We start from the raw sequence: 17,679 nt of genomic DNA, 5'->3' as shown, positions 1-17,679 counted from the left end.
CCACATGCTCCTTCAAGGCCCCAGACGTGGGGGCCCACCCCCAGCCCCTGTGCCCTCGAGGCAGAGGCTGGCAGGGACCTTCCCGAAGGGACAGCTGGTCCTGCTGGTCATTCCTGTGGAGCCTGGACTGGCCGGCTCAGGCCCCCGACTGCGGCGTGGCGTCGCTCTTCCCGGCCCATGGTTTTGTGAAGAGAGGAGCCAGCTGGCCGCCCCTGAGTTGTGCGGGCCTGTTTCTTTTCATCAGCTCTCCGGAATGGAGCCGCAGGGCTGTTCAGGTTGCTGTGTCAGCCCTGCCGGTGGGGTGGGGAGGGGGGACGGGGAGCTCCCCCCACCCCGCCCATCGCCCAGGAATCTGCCCTCCCCCCTTCTGCCCCTCTGGGCATGAGCACTGGTGGCGCTTCCCTCGGAAGTCTCCTGCCGCCGTCCCTCTGCAGGGAGGACACAAGGCCCCCGCCTCTGGGCCTTTATTTGTTCCATCCCGCGCCTGCTGGTCCCTCCGCTCCCGAGAGAGCTGCGTCTGTGCTGTCCTCTGCGCCCCCCACGACCAAGACACCCCGGGACCCGATGGCTCTACCCCCGGGTCAGGCTGCTCCGCCACTTGTCCGGCTGGGCGTCGCTCCCCCTCTACTGTGTCCGCCATCCTGGGCCTGCAGGCCTGGGAGCCACGGCCCCCGCGGCCCCCATGGCCCCCGCCCCGGCCGCTGCTCCTGGGGTGGCCCCTTTGGCCACAGCTGCACACTCGGTGACCACACAAGGAATGATCTCAGCAGGAGAGACTGGGCATCCCCTGAGCAGGGGCTGTGTGTGGGCATCACGGCAGCTTCCCGCCTGCAGGGAGATGCGAAAGGGGACGTGGGAAATGTCCTCAAGCTGACCTGATCCTACCCTTCTTGTGGAGCTCTGTGACAGCGGGTCTCTTCCTGCCCGCGGCCACAGTCCAGCCACTCCCATCGTGACCTGGCAGGGGTGGCCTGGGTACCATAGCGTCTCCAGTGGGGGTCTTGGGAGTAAGTGAGGTTTTCTCAGCGGGCAGCGAGGTCTCCCAGGTGCATCAGGGGAAAGGCACAGCCAGTGGTTAAGTGTCAGGCATAGCTCCTGTTTACCCCAAGCCCGGACAGAGATGTGGACCGACTCCAGAGAAGGAAGCAGCCTCTGGCCCGCTCTGAGCCACAGCCAGCGCGTGGCTAACGGCCTCGGGCTGTTGGGCCGGCAGCGTGACGTGGGACGTGGGACGTGGGACGTGGGCGGTGGGGCTGGCCATGCGAGGCCACGCCCCCTCGGTCAGCGTGCGCACCCGTCCCCCTCCCCCCCCCCTCCTCCCCCGCTGATCTGGGCACACTCGCACCCGTGCGCGCACGAATACGTCAGTCTCCCCTGCAAGGCGGTTGCTGCAGGTCCCTGGGAGATGCACAGTCACGGGGCTGTGTGATCCTTTTTTAAAAAGATGGCTCAGCCTCTGGGACCTGCGCCACTCAGACCGCGGCTCCAGCAAGAGGAGGGACTGCACTGCCCGTGTCTCTCGGGGCCTCTGCCTGGGCTCCACACCTGCTGCTGCCCGTGGTCAGCGATCTCCCTTTGTCCTCGTGTCCTTCTCCCCTACAGCTGGTCGGGCCCTCAGAATAGCATCCCTGCCCCCTCCCCAAAATGCACATCACCTCCACGGGAGCAGGCCCACGGTTCAGGGGGAGGAGGCGGGGACCCACTTCCATTTCAGTAGTATTGCTGTGGCCTCTGTGTGGAAACTAGACTTGAAGGATGGAAGTGGAAGAGAGATTACTTGGGAGGCTTCTGCAGCAGTCCAGGCAGGAGATGCCGGCAGCTTGAGCAAAGAGGATAGAGCGGGGCGTAGGGCGTTGGATTGAAAATCTGCTTTGAACAGAGATCCAACTGGTTCAGAATTCCAAATGGCCTTAGTAGCTTAGGGACATGGAGAGAAACTAACACAGCGAACTGTAGGAGAGACAAAGGCGTTGTGCTTGTAGAGGGAAAACCTGACCTTTCCCGTCCACAACAAGGGATGACAAGGCAGATGCAGTAGAGCTGAAAAGTGTCTGAAAGTCCTGCGGACCTGGGCAGATTGTGAGTCAGCAATAAAGTCTTCTGGTTTGGAAATCAAGTGCAAAATAAACTACACACTTAGCAACCACAAAGCAATCTCTATTGTATTCAGCGCTGCTCAGAGCCTTGCTGGAATTCTGCATCCAGTGTTGGGTTATATGAGCCTAGAGAGATGCAGAGAATTCACAGAAGGTTCAGGTGAGAGCTTTAGTGATGATTAAAGGGTTGAGAAATAAGATGTAATAGAGGAGAAGGCTGCATGGTGGTTTAATAATAGTATTTTGTCCACAAAGGCATGTGTTTTGCAAGAGAGCTGAGCAGTTCTTCCATATTTCTCTTGAGCAACTAAGATGAGATGCCTTTATTTAAAAAAATTTTTTTGTTTATTTTCTTTTATTGAAGTTTTGTTGGTTTACAATGTTGTGTTAGTTTCTGTGTATGGCAAAGTGATTCAGACATATATATGTGTAGTTTATTATAAGATATTGAATACAGTTCCCTGTGCTGTACAGTAGGACCTTGTTGTGTATCTGTTTTATATACAGTAGTATGTGTCTGCTGATCCCAGACTCCTAATTTATCTCCCCCCTTCCTCTTTGTTTTCTAAGTCTGTGAATCTGTTTCTGTTTCATAAATAAGTTCATTTGTGTCACTGTTTTAGATTCCACATATAAGTGATATCATGTTTGTCTTTCTGTGTCTGGGTCACTGCACTCGCTTAGTATGATAATCTCTGTGTCCATCCACGTTGCTGCAGATGGCACTAGGTCATCCTTCTTTACGGCTGAGTAGTATTCCATTGTATATGTGTACCACATCTTGATCCATTCATGAGATGACATGCCTTTGAACTGCTCCAAGGGTGATTTTGGTTGGCTATGAAAACAGTCCCTCGTCTGAAGGGAGGACTGTTAGGCACTGGAATTTGCTACCAAGGGAAGTTCTTGGGAACTTTTCCCCAGACGCCTTCTCCTGTTTGTGGGGACTGTTAAGTGGAGCCCACTTCGCAGATGGAGAGACGGCATAGCCAAAGCTGTGAGCAGTATCCACCAGTGGCTCTCCTGGCCTCTGCGGACCAAGACGGCCAATGAAGTCAATGATGCTTTCCTTCTCAGGATGTCCTGGGGATCCCTGAAGGTGCCAGGGCTGAGAGCTGCGGAGCCTCCTGGGTACATTGCGAGAAGGACCGTGGGGGTGTGGTGGAGATCATGTGCGGTCCAGGTATTGTACAGCTGCTCTCACTGGTCTGGCTCTTCAGTGGAGTCTCACCTAGTGTGCGGCTGGTCTGGACAGCCAAGGTCCAGATTCCACGGCAGGATTCCCTGAGGACCTTACAAGGAAATGCTGCCAAGTTCTCCCTTGTAGGACCAATCTAGGTGGCTGCTGGCTGCCCAGCCTTGGTGTAGAGTGTGCTCTGGGTGGAGGGGGAGGCGGAAGCTCGCTAGCCCTGCCTTCTCGGGGCTTTTGCACATAAAGGGAGTTGTTTGTCTATGAGTGGCCATTAAATAATAAAGATTCTGCCCAAGGTCATGTACTGAGGCTTACAATGGGCGGGTACTGTGCTGGGTGCTGGGAATCCAAAGGCACGGAAGCCCTGCGATTCCTGCTTCTAGATGATTGGCCCCAGGAAGAGCTGGGCGAATGAGACACCGGTTTCTATTCTGCTCAATGCTTTCACACGGTTGGAGTTCACTGCAATGGAACATTTGAAGTGTTTTGTTTTGTTTGTTTTCTTTTCTTTGTATTTTATGAGCTCAAAACAAGGCAAAAAAAAAAAAAAAAAAAAGCCTGTAGAATGCCTCTGAGTGTTCTATCTGGTACCAGGAAAGAATTTTATTTTATTTCTGCTTTCACTAGAAATTTTGCTGCAAATTCTGAGCTTCACAGAATGCCCTCACAAATAACAGGTTCAGGAATAATTCTATCATAGTTACACGGTTTCCTTTGCCTTGAAAAAAAATCTGGTTAGTTACATGCTAGACTGTTGCCAAAATGGATCCACCAAAAGGATATCACTTTTGGGGAGAGATTGTTCCATGATACATAATTGCATCTTTATTCATTAAATATGTGAGGGTCTAACATTGACCTGTATGTTCTATGGGCATAATGTCTGTTCTCCAATTTTTTAATCATAATAATAGTTGCTGTTTTGTTGAGGGTTCGTCCTGTACCAGATCCTGCACACACAATTTTGTTGAACCCGCCCAACAACCCTTTTGAAATAATCAGTATTATTATTTCCATTTTATGGATGAAAGCTGAGGCTGTGAGAGTGTGCCCAAAGTTACATAACCAGAAGTGACTGGACAGGGATATTTTGCCACCAGAGCCTGTAATTTAACCACTACTCTAGCCTGACTCCTTTTGCTTTAATGTGAGAGAGGAGATGTACACCCAAGTACAAACTTCCGATCGCTCCGATTAGGAGTAACCTCTTGTTCTCGGAGCCATACTTCCAGCCGTCCTTGAGGCTGGGAGATGCTTACCTTCTGCTAGTGAAACTGACTTGTGAAAGTAGCACAAAGTCCCTGGTGCCAAGCATGGTGACTACGGTGGTTAATCCCACTTCCAGTCTAAAGTGTGGTGAGACTCAAGTATTATCATTGGCTTGGAATTGTTTCCAAACGAGGCATTTAGAAACGTTTTATCTGATGGTAGAAGGAAGTGTTGACTCTCCGGAGACACCTGTTGTGAAAGGACCTTGCAGGTGCGTGCGTGGTCCTGACCGGTGAGGATTCTCCCATTTTTCCTCAGCTCCTCTGCAATCCCTGGCCCTGAAGGAGTGGGCAGCCTCCCCGTGTGCTGGGCACAGCATTGAGGCTCCCTAAGCAGGACATGACGGATGGACTGCACGGAGCACACCATCGTCCCCTGCAGGTCAGTGAGTCCCTGCCCACCTCTCTCCTTTGTGTCCTTTGGAGTGGGTGCTGAGCTCTGACCTGAGGCCCAGGACGTCCAGGTGGGCGTGTGGTTCTCACAGAGCCTCTCCTCCAGCTCCCACTGACTTGCTCCAGCTGGAGGTCTGGGCTCCTTGATGTCTCAGGCTGCTCTAGGGTCACAGCAATGGGACAGTGCCAACTGCGGCCCACTGGCCCCTGCCTCCCAGCAGAGAGAAACCACCACTCCGGTGGCAAGCCAGACGTAACGCTTTTGGCTTCAAGAACCTTCCCCACAGGTATGCCTCACGTGGGATTTCAGAGCATTTACCTCTGTCCTGCCTCTTTGTCAGGAGCTCTGAATCTGTGGTCCATGTGGCCTGGGGTGAGTGACTTCACCTCCCGAGACCTCTGTGTCCTCATCTGTAAACTAGTGGTGGCTGCGGAGGTGGGGTGACGATGATTCTCTATCTCATCCGGTTGTTGTTGGAAAGAGCACAGATCCGGCTGCTTCCCTTGGCTGGAATCTGCCTTCTAATTCGGGTGACTTCTCTGAGCCTCAGTTTTTTCATACATATGATTGAAACAACACATCATGCGTCTTATTTTTGTTGGAGGGCTTAAAGGCAAGGATACAGGTACAACATGAATTCAGATCCTGCGATACAGAAAATGCTCAGTAGTGGTTTTTATAATCTTACTGTGCTGTCCTGGAGGTCGATGGAAGGCTTTGGAAGGTGCAGTCCGTGCCCCCTCTGGAACTGCCTGCAGGTGTCAGTGTGTAGAGGTGTGCACTCCTCTGGGGCCAGGCTCCATAGCGCTCGGCTGGTTCTCAGAGGCCCACGCTCCCCCCCGCCCCCTCCAGAGTCATGATCCCCTGCTCTAGATGCTTAGATGTGGGGGATTCATGAGCTCCCTAGACACAGCCTCCAGGACAAGGTTGAAGATGGGCCCTGTCCGTGCGCTGCCTCCTGTGTGTGAACCTAAAGCCCCAGGGCTGGTTCTCTTCCCAGCCCACGTCCAGCTCCCCAGCCCACACCCCATCTTCGTGGCTGGTCGTCATTTGTGTTGTGTTGTATATTGTGGCCATCTGCCTTTTTGACTGGACTGTAAGGTCCTGGAAGGCAGGGACTTACCACTTATGTGTCCCCAACAAGGGGAGGCTGAGCTCAGATCCCTGAACCAGGCAGGTGTTCTGGAAGCTCATCGAGTAACCACAGATTCAGATTCAGCAGAGCAGGGCACTGAGGAGCTCCAGGAGCCGTCACTCGGGAGGGGAATCAAGGGGAGGCTTGAAACATCCAGGCCCACGTCCCTGCTCGAGGCCAAGCTGATTTCCACCCACGGGTGGGACAGCAGGTTTCCTCTCTCCTGTGTGATTGCTGGGACAGGTTGGGGCAGGTTGGTAACGTGTGGGAATAATGTGGCTTGCAAACACGTTGGCTGGCTTTGCTCAGGCAATTTTGGTGAAAAGAGAAAAAGGTAAAACAGGTAAAACCTGTTCTGCATTGGCCAAAAATAAAATTGCATTTGGCCTAAAAGGGAATTTTTTGCTTTGCTCGTTCAAATGATTCAGGGGAAATCAGTGGTGGCCTGTGCATCCAGACTGTTGCCGTAGTACCCTGCTCTATGCAGGGAGTTGGGTTTTGGAATCCAGGAATTTAAGGAGAAGGAAAAAAGCTTTCTTAAATTCGATTCAACTACTATGAATAGGTTTAAAAAAAAAAAGAGTCCTATCAAGTTTGGTAAAATTCAGAAAAGCATTACCTTCCTGTTTCTCTCTCTTCCTACCATCTTTCTTCTAAGCTGTACCAGTGAAAAGACTTATTTACTGTGCTGGTTTGTTTTTTCCCCAGAATTTATACATCACACTAGAGAGGGTAAAGTGGTTCACAAAGCCTTTGATTTCCCTGAACTTTTTCAAATTATGAATTTAGTTTTTCCATTAAAAAGTCCTATAAACACACATAAAAATCTGAAGACTAAGAGAAATGTCATTTAAAACCTGACCGCCCATATTTGTATAATCCGTTATCCACTATTACCATTTTTAAAGCCTTTCTGCCTTGTGTGTATACTTAAAATTGTAGTGATGGTTTAACTACAAGTCTGTGTCTTGCAGTTTTCACTTACACAGTCACAGAGGCATTTTCCTCGATGAGCTCTGCTCTTTATAACCATCGTAGTTAGCGGTTGTATTTTACGGAGTGTACACACCATATTCTCCCATTGCTGAACATGTAGACTATTCCGGGCGTGCTGTTACACCAAATGCCACACTGCACATCTTAGTGTGTAAAGCTTTTCTACAGGTGGAATGATTTTCATAAGCTTGGTTCCCAGAAGTAAGATCAGCAAGTGTAAGGGCTTGGGTGCTCTTGACGTGACCTCCCCAGAGCTTCCCAAAGGCTTGGACAGTCCGTCCCGGGCAGCAGCAGTCGGTGAAGGTTCCAGGGTTCTCAGCTGAGTTTTTCTAAATGATGACATGGAAATGGACTGCCTGGAAGGGTTTTCTGATGCGCCGCTGCCCCTGGGGGACAGGTGGCAGGAGGCAGGGCTGCCTGAGGGGCCACCAGGGATCGGGACTCATGATCTCACCCTCTCTCCTCCAAGAGGGATTCCCTCTGCGCGTGGACCGCAGGAGAGCCGGGGCATTCTAAAGCACGCACCAGAGAAGGCAGGCGAGAGTAACAGATACGCGTTCTGGCCTGGCTTAGACACACTGCCTCCTCGTGCTGAGACCTGAATGAGGAAGGGAAGCCTCCACTTCGTATCAGCTCTCAGTTTGTCCAGAGCCAATTTACCGGACTAGCGGTCCAAGGCCACACGTATTTATTGTTCTGCCGGGTCTGTCCACGGTAAGCCGTGCTGCATCCCAGCACCTAGAGCATGTCTGAAGAGAAGCAGCGTCCCACATGTACGTGTTGAGCGTGGGAACGGATGGACTGTAGAAGAGGAGCTGGCAGAGCCCTTGTTTCACGTGAGGCCCAGGGCCGATGTGGCTCTTTGCCAGTCAAACCCCTGTTTCTCTCTTCTCCCCTATTAGCTGAGCCTCCGTCTCACTGGGGGCTGCAGTGTATCAGGGAAAGGCCTCGTTTCCCCAGGCCCCTTGCACGCGGGGAACATGAGGCCGGGGGTCTGGGGACACACGGAGCAGTCACTGTGCAGATATGATCTTTGAGTCTCTGGGGAAGCCCAGTTTCTTCTTTCCCGCTCCCCCGTCTCTGTTTTTGTGAGCCTGGAGGTGGAGCAGCCGTGTTACCATCGAAAGATGACGGACGTGAGGATGGAAGTGATGAGTCTGAGGGCAGAGAGCGAAGGAGCAGGGAGCCGGGGTGGCTGCGTCGGCCCAGGCACTGTGTTTCTGAGGAAATGAACTCTTTTTAGAGACACGACTGTGGTTAGACGTTCAGTGACAGGCAGCTGAATGCCATTCTTACTGATATAAGGACCCCGAGGGCCAGGAAGTGTCATCTCGCCCACGGTCAGTGTGGGCCAGAGCTAAGACCAGAACCCAGGTCCCCTTCGTTAAACCAGACACCTTTTCCACTGTTACCAGTTTTAGACTAGAGGCACCCTCAAAAGTACATCGAGATTAAATGCATTTTCAAGATTTTTGGAAGAGATTTGATAAATAACTCATCTTGATAAATATTGGTTTCTGACTAATTTGGTGGAGAAAGGATACCTGAAGACACTTATGACACAAGGGTTTTACTTTTATAGTATATGTTCTGGTCCAAATGTGAGTTTCTTAGGGGGATATTTACTGAGCAGAAGAGATAATAAAATACCAGGGTTTTCTTTTAGATTTTATTACCTATGTTAACTCTGCCCTCATATGTCATAGAAAATTGGAAATCACACCTGATAAATTTGATTTTGGATTTGATATTTCAAAACTTTGGCATGGTCTTCCAAATTTTTTTTTAATTTTTAGATAGGTCAAGAAAAAGCTGGGGGTACAACTGCCAGTGTGTATTTTCTCTCACTGTGTTGAAGTATGGACCCTTTAGCAATAGTTCTCAAACACCTGCTTTTAAATGACATTTGAAAACCATCTACACGGTTCACATAGTTTTGTTTCTTGGATATATAGTCCTCTACTCTTAGAAGGGACTTAGAAAAGAGACCAGATGAAAGGGTGAAGGAGGGTCAAGTTCACGTGGTGTCTCGTTTGCTGCGATGACCCAGCAGGGAAATATTTCCATAAATCAGCTGTAGCGTTTTCCTTTGTAAGCACAGAGGAGACTGCCCCTTGGTGCATTTGTCAACAGTAGGTAATTTCCTGAAGGTGGGATGCAGCAGACCAGATGTTTCAGTGCCTTCTTCAGGAGTCATATGACATTTTAGAAAACAACGTAAGGATGCTGTTTAGACAATCCTGTCAATATCCTATGTCTTACTCTATTCATCAGTTAATTCCAATTTATCTATTTATTTATTAAAAAATTTTTGGCCGTACGGTGCAGCATGTGGGATCTTAGTTCCCCGACCAGGGATGGAACCCCCATGCCCTGCATTGGAAGCGTGGAGTGTTAAACACTGGACCACCAGGCAAGTCCCATTTCCAATGTTTAAATGTAGTCACCGCCCTGGCTTTTATTGTAATTCTCCATGTGTTAGTACCTATGTCAGGTAACTTCCTGCAACGGACCTGTTGACCCTGACGCAGTTCTGCCCGTCTTTTCGTGCTCTCCACTGGCCACGGGCACGGGGATATCACAGGGTCCTGGGGAGCTCCGTGCCTTCGCCCTGTTCTTCCACCGCAGCCCAGAAGTCAAGCCACAAACGGGGCCTGGCTGTGTCTGGGAGGGATGCTGGGGTTGCTGCCGCCATCTTGCCCTCAGCCCAGGGCTAGGGTCGGCGAGGAGGATGACAGAGTGGACGGTACCAGGAGGTCCTTGATGGCACACAGCCCTGTTCACGCTGCATCTGCGTTCCCAGTTACGGGGCACAGTAGGTGTTCTTCTGGTTAAGCCAGTTGAATCAGATTCTATAAATGGTAACCAAGAGCATGACTACATTTAGGAGGGGCTGAGCGAGCCCTGAATCAGCCCTGCTAGCCATCTGCGATGTCACACTGTCTGCAGGCTGCACGCACAGCCCGTGCAGCTCACGTCCGACTCCTGCAACGTAGGGATGATGGCTGCTGCGGACCCCGTCGTCCAGGGCTACCAGATTCAGCAGGTGCACACACAGGACGCCCAGTTAAACTGAGTTTCAGATACATACACGAATAATTTTTATAGCATAAGCATGTCCCAAATATTGCATAGAACATCCTAATACTAAACAATGACTCCTGTGTACCTGAAATCCAAGGTTACCTGGGCATCTCGTATCTTATCCAACAGCCCAACTGTAGGCGCCTAGAAAGATTTCGGAGGTTCTTGTGGGGGTGCCTGGTTCCTGGCCACCCTGGGGTCTTGAAACCGTGTTTGTCTGGGGCTCATGTTTCCGTAACGCCCATTCTCTGGGTGATGAAGAAGGACCGCAGGGTTTCCCGCCGGACACTGGGCGCTGCGCTAGCGGGGAAGGGTGAGCCTTCTGTTCTCGGCACCATCCCCGCCGACTGGCCCCTGTTCTTCCCCATTTCCAGGAGCCTGGTGCTCCTGTGGCTCTGAGGCCCCCAGGGACACGGCGGGGGGCCTGTGGGCCAAGCGCTACTTCTTTCTCCTCCCTCTCTACACACCCACCCTCACCTCGGGCGACCCCCAGGGGACACCGGGCTGTGGGAGGCTGGCAGACAGCCCGGCCCCTCTGGGAGCGTCTGCCCTTCGGCCAGTTCGCAGGAGCGCTTCTGCGATCTCGTCGGAAGCAGCAGGGAAAGGGACGCCTTTCAAGCAGCAGGTGGGCGTGTGTTGCCCCAGAAGCGCTCGGGCTCTGGCATCTGCTCTGGGGTCCTGGCATCTCAATCCACAGGTGCTCCTGGCTCAGGGGCTGACCGGGGGCCCCGGCCTCGCCTCTTGGAGCCACCAAAAGAGGATTGATTCCTTCTCCACAGCAACCTCAGCCAGCCCTAAATGGAGATGAAGGGGGTTTCCTTTTCTCTTCGGTTGAAATAAAATTGGACTCTTAAGAAACAAAAAAAATAGTCCAAAGCGTGTACATGGCTCTGCCTGCAGAGGTCGCTTTCTGGTCCTGACCGCCCCCCAGCCCCTGCCTGGCACAGCCTCGAGGAATTCAGTCCTGAACTGACCCATCCCTTCACCCTTTCTGGACCAGACGAGCCCCCGAGATAGAAGCGGATGCTGCTGCCTGGGGTGTGACCCTGTCTGTTCCCACCGCCTACAGCATGTCCACCAGCCCGGGGACCCTGTGCTCCTGAGTGGAGGACTTGCCTCTCTGGCCTTGAAGAACCCTGCTCCCTGGTCAGCCTGCCCTCCTAGGGCCTCTGGCCCAGCCCCGGGAGTCCCCATGACTCTGTCTTCGTTTTCTTCGGTCCAGCTTGGCCCCTCCAGTGAAGGTCTGTGTCCTCTCCAGAGGCTCCGGGGCCGCCTGCAGGTCCCATAGCCCTGCAGGTAGCCTCCACCTTTCCCCACGATCCTTCAGCACCTCACTGGCTTCCTGCGATGGCCAGAAAGAGACCCCTCCTCCTTCCTGGTTCCGTGAGCCCCGCTGTCCTCTGGCCCACCTGGAGATGACTCTGGCCCTCAGTTCATTTGCTGCAAATATAAAGATCTCAGTTAGAGAAGGCATCATCTTCAAAGGGCAGCAGTGAAGTGTCCTATAATTTGGTTACTAAGCATGTCTGGCTCCTGCTTCTGGGGTCATAATGACGGGAAGAGGACGGTGAGAAAAACCAGCTTGTCAACAGGAGACGCTGGGAGACTCTGCAGAGTGGTTCCCGTTCAGAGACCGTGTATCAAACGTCTACACTCGTGACCTAATTTAATCCCTCTCACGGCTCATTTAAAGACGAGAAAAGTGAACCATTCGCGTGCCGCTTACCCCCCACCCAACACTGCCTCTGTCACGGGGCTACCGCCGTCATGGATGTCTCAGTTGTGCATCCCCCCAGATTCACATGCCTCAGAGTGTGACGGTATTTGGAGGCGGGGTCTTCAAAGAGGTGATTAATTTAAAATGAGGTCATATGCGCAGACCCTAATCTAGTGTGACAGATGACCTTGTAAAAGGATAGGATTAGGACACAGACACAGAGAGAAAGCCATGTGAGCACACAGGGAGGAGGCAGCATGCACCAGCCAAGGAGAGAGGCCTCAGGAGAGCCAGCCCCGGGACACCTTGACCTTGGACTTCCAGCCTGCAGACTGTGTGAGGGTCGGCATCTCTGTGGCATTTGTTCCCGCAGCCCGAGCGGACTGATACAGCCGTTTCTCACACATCAGCATGGTCACTTCTCCTGCCTGCTGTTGAGGCTCCGGGTTGGGGGGGGTGAGGGAAATGGGTAGAGCTAGGGATCCTCTCAGGCAGCGTTCCAGGCGGGGCTGCTCTCTCTCTGCCCCGACCCCCTGCCGTCCTTTCAAAGCCCCCTGTCCCTGCAGTGGCCACCGAGTCCTCATAGACAGGACATGCGGACAGGAAGGAGTGTAGGTTCGAGGAGGCGTGCAGGGGGTGTTCTCTGAGCAGCACCCCAGCGGCGCGGGGCCTTGCCTCCGAAATTTTATAAAGGTTGTGGTTATGACTTTAAAGTTCTATACAGAGAATGGAGGAAACAAGGTAAAATGAAGGGACAGAGGGAAAAACGCTAACTTAACAGGAGTGGTATCACCTTCTGTTTGCAAAATACATCAGAGGTGACCAAGCCCTCAGGGCCGATGGTGCCTGTCCACCCTGCACGGTGGACGGGGCAGCGTTATGAGTGGCCTTCCCGTTTCACAGAGGGTGAGCGTCTGGCCCAAAGGCCTTCAGTGGGTAGGACGTGGAGGCGGAACCCAGGTCCCGCGCCTGGAGCTGCACAGTGTTCTGTGCACGTGTCCCGCGTCCACGTCGTCTGCGGTGCCTCCCTCGGCGAGGACCCTGAGATTTTGCCACCACTGCCTGGGGCTGGGGGTGGGCTGAGGGCTGAGGTTCCAACAGCTGGGTGCCTCTGGGACACCCACCGTTCCCTGAGCCTCAGCTTTCCCCTCTTCTCCAGGGACGGAGGATGCGTGGAAGGATTTGTATTTTGTCCTGTGGACCGACGGCAATAACACCCACTTTGACAGCCCTCAAGGCCTCGGCCAGAAGCCAAAGAGAGTCAAAGCCACGGTGTTTCCGGTGGTTCCGTTTAAAATGAAAGCCCAGCATGTTGTCCTTTTTTAAGTCCACAATTTATTGTGAAGAGAAAGGAAAGCTCCTGCCCCGGTGATTGAGTTTTCAGAAGGCCCACCTCTGAGCAGGGCTGTGAGGCGCTGCTGCCGGGAGGTGGGGTATGTGAAGGATGAGAGCTGGGCCCTCTCTTTCGTGTGGGCTGTGCTCAGGCACCTGTCCTGAGAAGGGCATCTCACAGCTATCAGGCCAAGTGCAAGGAAGTGGAAGCAGCAGCCTGCCATCGGACTGAGTGTTTTCTAACACTCAGCAGTTATTAATAGGGAAGGCTGTCAGTCACCACCAGGCGTCCTGTTGCACAGGGCTGTCTGCTCTCCAGCTGCACAGAGACAGTCGCCAGGCTGGGGTTTGGATGCTCTTCTGGGAGCAGCAGGGGGGTGTGACTTGGTGCAAAAGTTGCTTCTTGGTTAAGTGCTAGTTCCACCCCTCCTGCCCCAATTCACTTAGGGAAACAGAGGGAAACGCTGTCCTCCTTGGGCCGTGCCTCCCACCCCCAGCAGCTGTGTGTCTCCACAAATCAGAACTTTCCGTGATTTTCGGGGATGTCTGGGAAGGCTCGGGCTCCGACCCAAATAAATGAAATAGGGTACATCCTCAGTGTGGGGGCTCCTTCCGCGCCACTCATCTGGAGCTGGTGGTCACTTAGGCTGAGGTGAGTCAGGTCCCAGCAGAACCTGTGGTCCCGAGATTCCCATCCCTGCTGTTCACGCCTTTGCATACAGCCTCCCCGAGTCTGGGTGGTCCCGTGACTGAGACTCTGGCAAAGGTGGTGATGACTCTGTCTCCCCAGCCGCCTCCCTCGTTCTCTGCTGGCTTCGTTATAACCGCCTAGGGAAGGGCCACGTGCCCAGGAACCCTGAGGCCTCTGGGACAGGGGGCAGCCTCGCGTGGGCTCTCACGCCTACAACCACAAGGAAGTGAGTCCTTCCAACACCCGGAGGAAGCTTGGAGGCAGAGTCTCCCGTCAGGCCTCCAGGTGAGGACACAGGCCAACCACCACCTGTGAGACCCTGAGCAGGGGACCCTGTTAGGCTGAGCCCAGACTCCTAATGCCCAGAAACTGGGCAACAACAAATGTTTGTGGTCATTTATCAGTAGCCGCAGGTACAGGCGTCTGTGGGATAAACGGGTGGAGGCCGTGGTGCCGTAGGGCTGGTGCAGATACAGAAGGAGGCAACTTGGGGAGCCCTTCTGGAAGCACTGCTTGCGTTTTAGGAACAGCCAGCCACCTGGACTTCTGAGCCACCCTTTAAGGAAGCTGCAAGTGAATGCTTCCAGCAAAATCTGGAGTGAACACTGGATCTGTCACTTCCTAGATGGGGCTCCCGCGGAAAGAGTGGTCCCGACACGGGGGCTCAGGGCTACAGCCGCGGTGGGGAGCACACCTGCCTGCCTGACGCACAGGAGGAGGCGCCGTGGCCCGAGAGGAGCTGGCCCGTGCGGGAAGGCCAGTCACGGGGGTCCTCAGGGGCCTGGGTGGCCAGATGGGCCCGTGAAGCACCAGAAGGATACTGGCTTTCACCGAGTGGCCTGGGAAGCTGTTGGAGGGTCTGAGGAGCGGCTGGGGCCATCTGAACCCTCCGTCCCACCTGCGGTTGTTCAGGGAAGGTGGGTGCCTGGGTGGAGAGATGGGGATTCACTTCTGCGCACCTCGCACTACTAAGCACGACGCCTGATGTCCTGGCCGCCCCGTAAGCGCCGGCTGGGTTGGATGGAATGTGCCGGCCCGCCGTGGTCGCTGTGAGGTCTCCAGCTTTCTCAGAGTTTGAGTCCCCAGCTTTATCACGTTGTTTGACTGGTATTGGAGCTATTGACGTAGCTGGTGAAATTCAAGGTAAAACTGTGTCGGTGAGCAGGGCAGTTCTGGTTTTTGAACCCTCCCCAAAGTTCATGGAGAAGAAAAAGAATGGGCAGGTGTTACCTCGGGCACCCCCTCCTTTGCCTGGAGGCTTTATAGAGAGTGGGGTAGAGTAGGGCTTTGTGCAGTTTCTGCTTGTGTGAGTGGTGTTTGGCAGGGGCCTGGGTGGTGTCCTCTGGTGCAGGGCTCTGTGTGGCTTTGCCTAGAGCACCTGCTGCTAGACTAGCACCGGTCTGTTCATCAGTTCTTACTGTGGCTTCCACTCTGTTGTTACTTTTAATACTTTATTAAAGGAAGTCATGAAATCAGCGTGTTCTGAGTAAAGCCGGTTGCTCTCCAGAGTGTAGGTGGGTCTCATTCCGTCAGGTGAAGGCTTTAAGAGAAAAGACCGAGGCTCCCCAAGAAGGAAGGGATTCTTCCAGACTGTCCTTGACTCAAGCCTGCATGATCAGCTTTTGCCAGATTTTCCAGTCTGCCGGCTGCCCTGCAGATTTAGGACTTGCCAGCCCTCACACTCGTGTGAGCCGATCCCTTAAAATAAACCTCTCTCTCCCCATCCTAGTCATATATAGATCCTACATACATAGGCAGCGATATATACATCCTATTCACATCCTATTCATTCTGTTTTTCTGAAGAACCCTGACGAACACACTGTAAAAGATCTCGGAGACTAGACGTCTGTCTACTCCTCCCCTTCTCCCCGAGGGTGGGTCCAGGTCTTCCTTTCGAGCTGGAGTGAAGCATGGGTGTGTCTCCTACACGAGGAGGACAGGTCTGGACGAGGGTAGGTGAGATGTAGCCCCCAGACAAGTCCTGGCGCTGTCAGCCCAGCTTCTCAAGGCCACCGTCTAGGGAGGACCAGGGCCTGAGCAGGGCGGGCCCGCCCACCTGCCCTCCCCTCCCCTGCTCCCAGGGGTCCAGACCTTTGGTAAAGGAGGGTTCTGCTCTTTCCCCAGGCATCAGCTTCCCCAAAGTCCCCTCATGGAAGGGTTTCCACTCAGAGGGGTCCTGATCAAAGTCAAGGGCACGAAGGTGTGAGCACTTTGCAGCCCCAGCGTCTGTCCCGGTGGAGAGCTGGCAGGTGAAAAGCATCTCCGATCGGCGCGCTTACAGGAGGGCGTTCGGTGGGCGCATTTGGCTGCCTGGCTGCCTTTACTCCCCAGGGCCCCAGGGGTGGATGGGCCGGAGGCCTGCTGGCTGTCGTTCAGGGCAGCCGCACACAGTCACCCCCTCCCCCCACCGTAAGCTCCCCCTCCCTGAGTGTGGTCGGCCCAGGCACAGCCGGTGCCGTGAGGTCAGGCCTCTCACCTGGGGACACGGCTGATTTCGAGCGGGCCCCGGTGCTGCGCTCCGTACTTTGTGCACAGAGAGGATATTCGTTAGGATACTGAGACCAGGGGCATTCTGCACCCTGGAGATGCTGCCCCACCTCCCAGCAGGGATCCTGTCCCCGAGTCCCATCAGGACCCGTTGGCCTCTCTGCCTAGTGACCATCCCTCGTGGAGTCTTGGTGACAGCAAGAATGGTGCCAGTCTGTGCAGGTAACCTGCTGTTTGCTCTTTTTAGGAAACACGGCCTAAATGGGGAGACACAGGAGAATCTGCCCAGGAGAAGGGCCCTGGAGCTGGTCCCCAGGCGCTCACCCAGAAGGTGCTCCTCCCCGGCGGGAAAACGGCCATCAGCCGCTGTAGCCGGTTAGATTCCCGCAGGCTGGAGAGTTTGCCGCTTCCCCAGGCTCGGTCAGCCCCCCCATTGTCACAGCCCTGGAGGAGAGTCAAAGGGCAGGTGACAGACACAGAGGGAGGGACAGCAGGTGTGGGGGGGCAGCTCGTTGTTAGGGTAGCTGGAACCCAGGGAAAATCCTCTGAGCCTGGTGTGCTGATGCTCTAAGAAAGTGATCTGCAGAGAGACATAGGGTTTCCTTCTTCCCTCGGCACTTTTGTGCGCTCAAATCAGAGCCCTTTCACGTGAGCTTTTCGGCAGGTCCCTGGACCCACCCGCAGCTGCCTCTTTGCCTCAAGAACTAGGTCGTGTCCACCTTCACTGGACAGGATCTGAATGTGCTTGGCCTGTCACTGCAGCTCCTGCAGGAGGCCAGGCAGCGGGCGTCGGGGCTTGTGTCCTGGGCCCTGAGCCCCGGGGGCGCACGGACCCTAACCCTCCATCCAGCCGTCACGTGCCGTGTGCGCCATGTCCTCCCCCGGAAACCTCGCAGGTGCCCAGCAGGGCAGTGCACTCGGCTGCCGCCCGGTGCCTGCTGTTCTGCCACGTCCCTGGCTGCCCCGGGGGTGTCTCCAGCGACCCGATGTCTCAGTACAAAGACGGTCTGCTGCCTCCTTTTCTCTCTCTCCCTCCGCCTCCCCCTCTTCTTCTTCCTCCTTCTCTTCTTCACCTTCTGGAGCTCAAGCAAATGTTCTCGTCTGAGGGTAATGACTGTAGAGCCAGTCCTTAATTTGGAAACCGTTGTTTTGTCTCCAGCAAGAATCCTGTAATCAGGGTTTGGGAGGGGTATACAATTGAGGTTCCACTGTTCACGCATCAGAAATAAAATGTTCTCTGTCCCTTCCTCCGTGTCACATTTGATAGACTCACGCGCTTGTGACA

General features: G+C 54.0%; 1 long non-coding RNA gene across 1 annotated transcript in view; it reads left to right on the top strand.

Annotated features, from left to right (window-relative positions):
- The first annotated feature begins 2,174 nt into the window (after positions 1-2,174).
- Positions 2,175-17,679, top strand: part of LOC130831466 (uncharacterized) — a 41,733-nt gene continuing 26,228 nt past the window's right edge. Inside the window, exons 1-2 of the long non-coding RNA XR_009048061.1 lie at positions 2,175-2,256; positions 4,816-4,938. This is a non-coding gene — a long non-coding RNA (uncharacterized LOC130831466). The remainder of the gene's footprint in view (positions 2,257-4,815; positions 4,939-17,679) is intronic.

Source organism: Hippopotamus amphibius, chromosome 11 (assembly GCF_030028045.1).
Source record: "Hippopotamus amphibius kiboko isolate mHipAmp2 chromosome 11, mHipAmp2.hap2, whole genome shotgun sequence".
In the NCBI taxonomy this organism is placed as follows: domain Eukaryota; kingdom Metazoa; phylum Chordata; class Mammalia; order Artiodactyla; family Hippopotamidae; genus Hippopotamus; species Hippopotamus amphibius.
Note: the sequence above shows the minus strand (reverse complement) of the source record. Positions and strands in the feature narration are given on the sequence as shown.